Genomic DNA, 9,905 nt, shown 5'->3' with positions numbered 1-9,905 from the left:
ACCGACTCACACATCACTGCCCAAAGTGAGGCTGGGGTCCGCCCGCATGGGCGGCCCGGGTCCGCTCAGGCCTGATACCGCAGCCGCAGCGGTCTCCGAGGGTCATCGCAAAGACGGGGTGCTTGTCGGAGCCACCCCATCTGAGTCACCCCTGCCCGCAATGTTGAAGCTGGGGAGATGAGAGGGTATACTTGGGGACGGCGAGGGATCCCCACGCCGGAGATACCGCAGTGTCGGCTTCAGAGGGAGACCCCACAGGTGCCTCCGGCAGCACAGGGTCCAGGGAGCTGCCCTGCCGAGCGCAGGAGGATTTCGGGGGCCTCTTGCCGTGCCTTGAGCCAAGCCCTAGAGTCCTACCGCACGCCCCTGCACGGTGCCGAGCCGGTTGTGGTGTGCCTACTTCAATGGCCGCGAGGTGGCAGTGCCGACCGCCCGGAGCCGCCGAGGCTGGGGTCCGCTTGCGGCAGAAAGTGGCGGTCTGCACCGTCCTAACTTAGGAGTCCGCCGATGGCAAAGTCTGGGTTTTTCCCACAGTGAACCTGGGGGTTCAGCCATGAGAAAGCTTGGGGCATCGGGTGGTGGGCGGCACCTGGCACTCTGGTGGGGTCCAAGGAGCAGAGTCTACCCGCGGACCTCTCTGAGGTGTGCTGATTCCAGCTCCCTTGCCTCGGCAGGCTCTGCCCATGGTGCCAGCACCCTAGCCTTGGTGGGTGAACCCTGTGGACCATGGGCCCCGATAACCCCCAGTAAGGCCGAGGTGGTCACTCCAGGGACAGATTGGCCAAGGGTACAGCTTGGGTATCTTGAAGCTCTCGGGTCTTTGTTCGGTTCCTGAGCCGGCAGTGCCCCAGGCGGGTGGGGGCGCAGGGCGCTAGTCACCAGAGCGCGCCCGTGAGCCCGGGAACCTGGCGGGTGTGCCTTGTCCGGGTGACGGGAACACGGCGGTCAGGGACCTGGAGCACGCCCCCCACCGCAGCGGGAAGCCCGCCCTGTGGAAGCCGCTCTGGCCCCAACAGCCACTGTCAACTGGACGGTGCTGGAGCCGGGATCCGTCACGCACCCTGACCTACTGAGACCCCTGGGTGCTTCCCGTGGCCCAAACTGAGCCCTCATCCCCTACCCTCACCCCCATGTGACTGCCCCCCGTGGACTCCCGGGGCCCTAGGGTGAGTGGGGGGGGGTCTCAGCCACGGTGGCGGCAGAGGGGGGCCCTGAGAGCTGCACAAGCCCACGGAGCCCGCGGCCAGAACGCCCATCGGGAGCAGAGTGAACTCGCTTTGCTCGGGCTGGAGGGGCAGCAGTGTGCATGGTCTGCCCCGAGGGGACCCGGCTGCTCCGACCCGAGGGGAGGGGGACATTTGGGGACAATGCCAGGCCCTGTCTACGGGATGCCAATGCAAGGGTGTGGAGAATGCCGTCTTTGGAGAATTCTGGGACGGGTGAGGAACGTGCGCTGGACCGGTCTGGGGCGGAGGTGGGCCTTGCGGTGGCCCCGAACACGGTCCCCACTCTGATTGGCTGGCAGGGCAGGGGCGGGAATTCTGGGCGGGGCCACCCCAGTTAGAAAAAGCCCGGGCTAGGGCCGGAGAGCAGGGTGCGGGAGGGGGTGGTGGGTGGGGTGGGATGGGGGGGTTCGGGGGAAACTGGGGAAGCGGGGGTGCCGAGGGGTAACCAGGGAAGCGTGGGGTACTGGGGGCAACCAGGGGAAGATGGGGACAGGGTGCAGGGAAGCTTGAGTGGGCCAAGGATCACCTTGGAAATCTGGAGTCTGGCAGGAGTGGCCGAGGGTTGAGGGGCTGGCTTGGGCAGGGCTGGTGGGCACCTGGCGGGAGTGTGGCGTGGGGGTCCCAGGTGTCTTGGAGTCTGGGTGACATCGGCATGGCATGTGGTGGGCCCAAGCCGGGGGTGTCGAGGGAAGAGGGGGGAGCCAGACATTCATCCCGGTCAGTTTTGGTTTCAGGTCGTGGCGGCTGGTGGACAAGGGGAGCTGGCGAGGGGTTCGCCCAGGACCTGGGGCAGTTGGGCTGTTGCTGGCAGCCGTGGGTAAGTGAGGACAGCGGTCTGTCGGCCAGGTGAGTCCCCTCCCCTCCCTGGGCCTTGCTTTGCTGGCCTTCTGCAAGAAGGAGGTTGCAGGGAGCAAGGAGCAGCGAGGAGAGGTGGCTGACCTCCTGGCAGAGCGGCAGGATGAAGGAGGGCGGTGAGGACAGGTGACATCGTCTCAGGGGGAGCTGAGACTGTGCAGGCTGGGGGGGCTGTGCGCCCTTCCCGGGCAGGACGAGCATTTCAAGAGAGCGGGCGGGAGATGAGGCAGGGCTGCCAGCACGGGAGGTGACAGGTGGCTGAGGGGATCCAGCTTGTGGGGGGCACCAGGCCTGGGGCGGACAGGATGAGGTGGGGACTCAGGACGCAGCAGGGTCCCCAGCCGTCACTACATCTCACCCACCGAAATTCATTTAGTAGAAGGTACAGGAGTGGCTCCGGCACGGGCCTCCCAAGGCCCGAGTCGGAGCCTCGAGGGCTGGTGAGCGGGAGAGAAGGAGCAGTGCGCGGGGTGACCCGCAGAAGGACGTCACCCGGAGGGAGCGGGCGGCCGCAGGTACGGGCTCCAGAGAGATTTCTGCAGCAAGGAGGCTGTTGGGGGCCCGGCCTGCGGACGGCCGTTCCCACGTGGCACTGCGACCCAGGCGCTGGCGGGGAGAGGGTGTACCTGGTGACAGCGTATGCCCTCACCGCTCAGCCCTGGGTCTGGCATGGCAGACAGGACAGCGTCCAGGGGAGTCAAGGGCACCGGCGAGGCCGGACTAGGCGAGAAGGTTGGGGCAGAGTGAATGGGAGCTCCGGTGGGAGGTCGGGGCGCAGGCAGGGGTGAAGAGCAGGAGCCTGGCGGCGAGCCAGGGGAGGCACTGGCCTCCGGAGCCCGAGGCCAAGGCGGGCCTCTGCGGGCAACGAAGGAGCAGGGATCGGTGCCTCCAGGCTCAGACTGGAGACAGGGGTGAGTGCCCAGCCTGCTGGCGGCGTGCCTGACACCAACCCCACCCCCAGCTCTCTGCGCCCACTCAACCCCCTTCTCCGTCCCCACAGCCAGGTCTCCAGTACGGGTGACGTGCCCTCCAGCCACCGAAGGCCGGGCGCGAGGCTGCGCTCAGAGGGGTATGACATGGTCCGGTGTGATGGTGAGGATGGACATGATGCCGTCCGGCCTTCCTGGTAAGTGCAGGTGTGAGGCACGGCCCCTCCAGGCCAACCGTCCCGCAAAGCATCAGTCACGAGCACTCTTTCTTCCGTAGAACATTCTAGGCTGGTACCATGGGGAGTCAGAACACCTACAGGTCTCGTTCCTTTGCCTTCCTGAAGGAGTCAACACACTGCTGCTCTCTAGAACCCTCCAAATGACAAGGTGAGGAGCCCCCCGGCCACCGCGGGGGAGCGGGCCCGGGCGCTGGTGCCCGGCCCTGACTCTCTCCCCGCCTGCAGAAATGGTGCTACCCAGCTCATGCCTGGGCCTTGGAAATGGGACTTCTTCAAGTCCTTCTAGCTCTGACTCAAGAATATGCTGCATTCTGGAACCACTACACTACTTGACTCAGGAATAGGCTCTGGAAGGTGAGTGCGGGCGCCCTTGTTCCGGAAGCTTCCCCGGCCGCCCTGCCCGGCCCCACTCATGTGTGTTGTCACTCACTCTCTACAGGTTAAGCTAAAGGAACGAGATCAGCCTGACAGCACCACCGTCAGCAATGAGCAGCCCCCGTGGCAACCGTCACCCCCCCCCCCGCCTGGCAACTTCATCTCCGTGGCCACCCTGCCGTGGCCAGGCGACCACCAGCCGCCACGCCCCCACGCCCCTCACCCTTCCTCTCTTCTTCCTTTTCTCTGTTCTCTCATTTCCTTTCTTTGCTTTCCTTTTTGCCCGGGAGACTCAAAGCCGCCATGACTCTGTTTCCCTGTCCCTCCTGAATTCAATTTGCACTAAGTCGTTTGCACTGGTTTGGAGTCGTGGAACTGGCCTTGAGTCCCCGAGCGAGTGTGCAAGCGAACTGCTGAGTGTGCCTGGCCTCTGCGGCGCCCGCCTGCCGTCCACCTCTGGGGGTGCCCGGGTGCGGCCGAGCGTGTGAGGCCCCAACCCCCCCTTGCCTAGTCTGGAAGCTCCTAACACCGAGCAGACCTTGAAGCAATTCCACTGTAGAGCCGCTCGCTCTGTGCCCCTCCCCACCAGGGCTTCACCAGAAGCCTTGGACTCATCAATAAACACAGTTACAGCAATTTGTCTCAGGGACTCTGGAATCCGAGCTGTTTGCCTGGGGGTGGGGGAGATGGGCATGGGGGCGGGCATGGGATGGGGACATGAAAAAGGCATATGGGAACGGGGTGGGGGCCGCGAAGAATGGGAAGAATGGGAATGGCGAAAGGTGGGGAGAGACACGTGGTGGGGAGGGGCGCAGGGACAGAGGGGGAGTCACAGGGCAGGGAGGGGCGCAGGGATGAGGTGAGATGAGGCACACAGAAGGGGAGGGGACCTGGGGGTGCACATGAGACGGGAAGCTGTTATGGCCCAGGAGGAACCGTGGGGGTGGGGGCGGGTGGGGGTGGATGAGGAGGGGTGGGCAGGGAAGGGCCTATGACACGGGGAGGGGCCTGTGGGGTGGGGTGACAGAGGGAGGGAGACGTGGGGTGAGGCGCAGGGAGGGGTCTGTGGGGCCAGGGCCCCTGCGGGGGGGGGGGGGGGGGGGGGGTGGCCGAGGGAGTTCTCAGCAATGGGACAGAAGCCAGACAACACCGAGCTTCCCTCAGCTCTGTCCTGCTGCACTAACTGGCTCCGGGACGGCACCCCTGGGCCTCCCTGAGCCCCTGCCCCGACCCCTGGTCTAGGGGACTCGTTTGCACAATCATCTAGGGGAGTGGGCTTGCCATGCGGTCGGGCCGGGCCGTGCAGCCCAGGCCAGGAGGGCTGGCCACTCTCATGCACAGAATTTGGCTGCACCGGGGAGGGGCGGAGGGTGGGGGGGGCTGGGTTGAAGCAACAGAGAAGGGAGAGAACACAGGTGAAGGACGGGTGAGGGGCCAAGTCCTGCTGGTGTCTGGCCTTGGGTTTGTGCCTGGCTTGCAAGTGCAGCCCCCAGGAGACTGTGGTTGGGGTCCCCATGCAAGACAGCAGCTGGGTTGGGGACCCCAGGCTGATAGCCCTCTGCCTCTGGGGGTGCGGACGTTGGGAGCGTGAGGGAGCAGCTTGTGGAAATGAGGCTGGGGTCCTTGGCCCCTTGCCTGGCTGACAAAGACCGGATGGCAAAGGCACCGGGGCCCTTCCTGGGCCGCCCTGACTCTGGGCCCACAGCACCGTGCCGCCCCCACAAGATCCCCGCCAGACTCCCGCCTGTCCTCACGTGTCTGGGACCCCCGCCTCCCCCACCAGACCCATACTGGGGATCAAGAGTGGGGCCCTCAGGATTTCTGGTCCTACATCAGGCAGGTGGACACCAGGGAGGAAGGTGGCCGGCAGGCCTCGCGCGGGGCCCTCCGGGTCTCCCGAGCACCTCCGCCATCCCCCGGAGCCACCCTGGGGCCGGGGCAGCGCTCAGTGACAGGCTGCCGTGTCTGTCTCCAGGCCCACTGGCCTGTGAGATGAGGGAACTGGTCCCTTAGGTGTGGAGTGAGGTCTGTGAACGGCCCTTATTATAAACACCCGTCTCTGCTGGAGCTCTGTTCACCTGGGCCAGCTTCCCGGGGTGGTGGGGGGACAGTGGTGTGGCCAGCTCAGGTGGGAGAAGCCAGGGGGATGCTCTGGGGAACACGGGGATCATGGGCCCCAGGAAATGGTGGGCCATCCTTTGAGGCCCCAAAGTCAGTGGGGCCAGTGCCTGGGGACTGTGGTCTCCTGTCACCTGGGGCGTGAGTCACAAGCACACTTCCACTCTGACCTGGGGCCCCGAGGCCTACTTGGGAACCGGAGTGCATCTGGTCTGGAATGCGGGAGGGTGAGGTCGCCCCTTTCCACACCCACCTGGGGGAGAATGCCTGGGGCCCCAAGTGCCTGGCCTGCCTCTGTCCCCCCAGGGCTGCCCACAGCCATGCCCCTTGTCCCCTCTGAATGCACAGGGCTGGGGCCACCCCAGGCCTGCACCCCTCCCCATTTGCTCTGCTCTGGGGCTGCAGGACCAGGAGGGAAGAGCGTGTGGGGAGGGCCAGGGTCCGGGGCGTGCAGGAGAGGTGAGGGGCAGCCTGTCCCCTGCCCCCTGTGGGCTGGACTGAAGCAGCTGGGGCAGGATCCGCAGGCCAAGGCTCGGCAAACAGGTCACGAGCCCCCCCTCGCCCAGGGACTGGGAAAACAGAGGTGGCCACCCCCACGCTGACAGAGCCCCTCCATGGAGCAGGGACAGCCAGGTTGGAATGTGTTTACCTTTGGCCCAACCCGATTTCCTGCTTTTTAGAGAAGGGGCTCCGGAGGCTGTCAGACAGGCTCCCGGCGCCCCCGCCACCCAGAGGCGCTTTCAAAATGCCCCTGTGCTGAGTTAAGTGTCTCCAGCAAACAGGGGCTTGGATTTCACTCCCCCCTTCCCCGGCTCGGGCGGGCGCCGGGGGGGGGGGGGGGGGGGGGGGGGGGGGCAAAGGTGGGGGGGAGGTCTGGGGAATACTGAGCCCAGGGCTTTGGCCGGCCCTCCACCCCCACCCCGCCGGAGGCCCCGTGGCGGGGGGCGGGGGGAACAAAACTGGGGGAGGGGGTCCTCAACCCAGACCCTCCCCCAGCTGAGCCAATCACCCGGCATTGAGGGAACAAGTCTCAACAAGCGGGGGTCCCTGCAGACCCCCCCATTCCCATGTCCACAGGTGAGAGTCTGTGTGTCTGCACGTCCCTCGTGGCCCGCGTGGCCCTGCGGGCACGGGCTCAGGCAGCTCACTGCGTGCTCCCGGGCTGTGCGGCCCTGGGCTGTGTGCGTCCACAGTCCTGTGAGTGAGCCTCTGCTTGGGGCGCTGGAGGCACGGACGGGGCCCCGTCCTCTTTGGGGGCGCTCTGTGGGGTCTGCTGGCTTTTGTGTGGCCCAGCCCCATGTGGGGGCCGGCTGTCCCTGGAGGGTGGACGTCTGAGCCCTGCTGTGTGTGTGTCCCGGGCCTTTGTGAGGCCTGTGTCCCCACACGGATTTAATGACCCAAGAGCCCACTTCCAGGCCGGGATTATGGACAGCTGGGGGGCGGGTGGAGTCAAGACACTTGTCATACCACTGAATGGGGGCAGAAAAAATTCCAACAATACAAAGGAAATGAACTCTTGAGCAGGCCTAACATGACATTTGGGGTCTCACGACAATACACCCTGGGAAGTCTAACAAAAAAAAAAACACAGGGTTGGGCCGGGCAGAGGGTGGGTCCCTCGCTCCCACCACAGGCTCCAGGGAAGACAAATGGTTTCCCTCTTCCCAGAGCGGAGGGACGGGGGGGGGGCCTGGCCAGAGGCCCCATGCGGCCCCCACCTTCAGGGGGACAGGAGGCTCAGCCACTGGTCGTGGCAGGGACTCCATCCGAAGGGTGTCCTTCTGCCGGCTCCCCGCCACCCTCCCGTTTTCAGGGTCTGTGTGTGCATGTGCCCGAGAAGCCCCAGAGAGCGGAGGGCCCCCGGCAGAGATGGTGTGAGCCCCCCGCAGAGGGGGATGGGAAGTTTTGGGAGGAGCGTGGCTAGCTCGGCCTCCCCGAGGCTGCAGTCTCCACGCTAGGCCGCCCCTGCCTCTCCACCTCTCCCTCGCTGACTCCTTCCCTCCCTTCTCTGCACCTCGCCCAGGCCTGCACCTGGTGACGCGACTGGCCCTTTTCCAGGGGTGAGGGGACCCCGCGGGGGCCCCTTCCTGGAAGCCCACCTGCAGGCCGGCTTGCTGGGAAGGGGCCCGCTCCTCGGCGGCCCCCACCACCCCGAGCCACTTCCTGGAAGCGGTCACTGTGGGTACTCTGCCCCTTGTCAGCACTGCGCCTACATAAAGCAGACAGTGAGGGCCTTGTCCTCCGGGAGCCCGTGCTCCATCACCACACACCTGGCCGGACACAGACGGGCAGCCGGGTCCTCAGGGGGCGGCGCGGGCCTGGGGCTGGACCAGTAAACAGACATGGGCGCCAAGCGCAGGGGGGCCCCCTGTCCCTGCTTCTGCCCAGAGCTTGCGCACGCTAGCACGTGCCAAGACCCCGCGGATGCCTGTCCCGCGGGGCTGGGAGGCGGCTGTGGGTGCAGGGCTGGGAAGGGGTGGTGGGGGCACTGTGCGGACCCCCCAGGGGTCCCACACTTTGCAGAAACCCATCTGCTGGGGTGGAAGGCTGGGCGGGAGGGCCCGAGGAGCTGGCGCCTGGTGGGGAGGGAGTGGGGGGATGGGAGCAAGAAGCCCGACAAAGCATTTACCTTGAGCCTTGTTGGGAGATAGGCCCCCAGGGGCTGAGGGTGGGGGTGACGGATGGGCAGCAGTGTTGGGAACCCGGGGGTCTGGTCTGCAGCCCAGAGGGCGGGCAGGAGGAAGGGAAGGGCTCTGTGGTCAGGGAGGAGAGACAAGGACAGATGATCAGGGGTCTGGGGCAGATGGCTGCCCGCCCTGACGGAGCCCTGACATGGGGGTGCAGAGGTGCCTGGGGGCGTGGAGCTGCCTCGCCCAGCCCAGGCCCCAGGAGAGGTATGCACTGGAGGGTGTCAGGCAGGGCAGGGCTGGGGTCACAGATGCTCCCAGGAGTTGGCCCCCCGTCTGGACTTGGGGAGCCCATGATCACCAGGGGCACCGGAGGACGGAGCCATGGCTCTGGGGCTTAGGGGCGGGGGTGGGGGACAGAACTGTGGGGGCCACACGTCCGGCGGAGAGCACAGCCCAGGCGCGAGGCCTCCTCCCGCCCCGCCCCTGCCGGCCCCTGCCTTTCCCTCGCCGGCAGTGGGTCGGGTGGGAGGTGCAGTAGACGGGGCCCAGGGGGAGAGCAGGGGCCCCTTGGGTTTATTCAGGTGGCTTTCAGATCACGCCCCGTGCGTGGCGGGGCCCACGGCACGAAGAGAAGCACACACAGAGCCCCCGACGGGCTCCCCATTGGTCGGCAGTGACATCACCCCTGTGTCAACAGCGTCCTTTGGGGTTTATGGAGCAGGGCGGACCTGCTCGGCCTCCGCCCCGCGCCCCACCCCCGGCGCACACACTAGCCCACTGTTCTGGGGTCCGGGGGTGGAAACCACGCCATGGCATCCTGCACAGCTCCTCCCTCCACCCCCAAGCCCCCCACATCCCCACCAGAAAGTATGGGGGGCCGTGGGCCTGGCCTCCACCTCCTGGTCCCTCCCAGGGCCTGTGGCTTGGCCGTGCGGTGGGGGACACAGCACAGCCTCTGGGATGGGTCTGGGGCTGAGCAGAGGAGGGACGCACTGGGCCAGCCCCACAAGACCTCAGAAAAACCAGAGGGGCTCCCCTTCCTGCCCCCAAGCTCTGGCTAGCTGCCATCCTGGGACCACAGGCCACTGGTAGGGGGGCGGGGGGGGGGACTGGAAGAGCCACATGGTGACCGCTGCCTGCCCAGCACGATGGACCCCTGGGAGCAGGGACATTTCCCGCCACGTCTCCTGGGGCCTCCTCCCACGTTGGCCTGCCCCCTGCAGCCAGACCCCCACCGGCCCCCATCACCAGGAGGACGGCAGAGGCAAGGGTCCGGGACATGGCCAGGGCAGGATGCGACTCCATACCCTTGCTCCCCAGAAGCGCCATATATGATGGGGACGCAGCAGGGGCCTCTCTCCGCAGAGGAACCCCTGTGTCCAGCAGGCCACAGAGAGCCTGGTGAGGCCTGGGGCTGGGGACAGGCAGGACTTTGGGGTGGGCAGCATGGGCTCCCCCACCCGCGCCTGGGCCCGCTGGGGAGCACACTCTGGCCATACCCTGCCGCCACGTTGCCTGCTGGGGGTTCTGCTT

General features: G+C 66.5%; 1 long non-coding RNA gene across 1 annotated transcript; it reads left to right on the top strand.

Moving 5' to 3' along the window:
- Nucleotides 1–1,635: 1,635 nt before the first annotated feature.
- LOC112829327 (uncharacterized) lies at nt 1,636–4,266 on the top strand. Its single transcript, XR_003209685.2, has 5 exons — nt 1,636–2,992; nt 3,082–3,207; nt 3,288–3,397; nt 3,475–3,603; nt 3,689–4,266. It is a non-coding gene; the product is annotated as an uncharacterized lncRNA (long non-coding RNA).
- The last annotated feature ends 5,639 nt before the right edge of the window (nt 4,267–9,905 follow it).

This window comes from Callorhinus ursinus, unplaced genomic scaffold, assembly GCF_003265705.2.
Source record: "Callorhinus ursinus isolate GAN/ISIS: 27379988/994484 unplaced genomic scaffold, GSC_fseal_2.0 scaffold51, whole genome shotgun sequence".
Classification (NCBI taxonomy): domain Eukaryota; kingdom Metazoa; phylum Chordata; class Mammalia; order Carnivora; family Otariidae; genus Callorhinus; species Callorhinus ursinus.
Note: the sequence above shows the minus strand (reverse complement) of the source record. Positions and strands in the feature narration are given on the sequence as shown.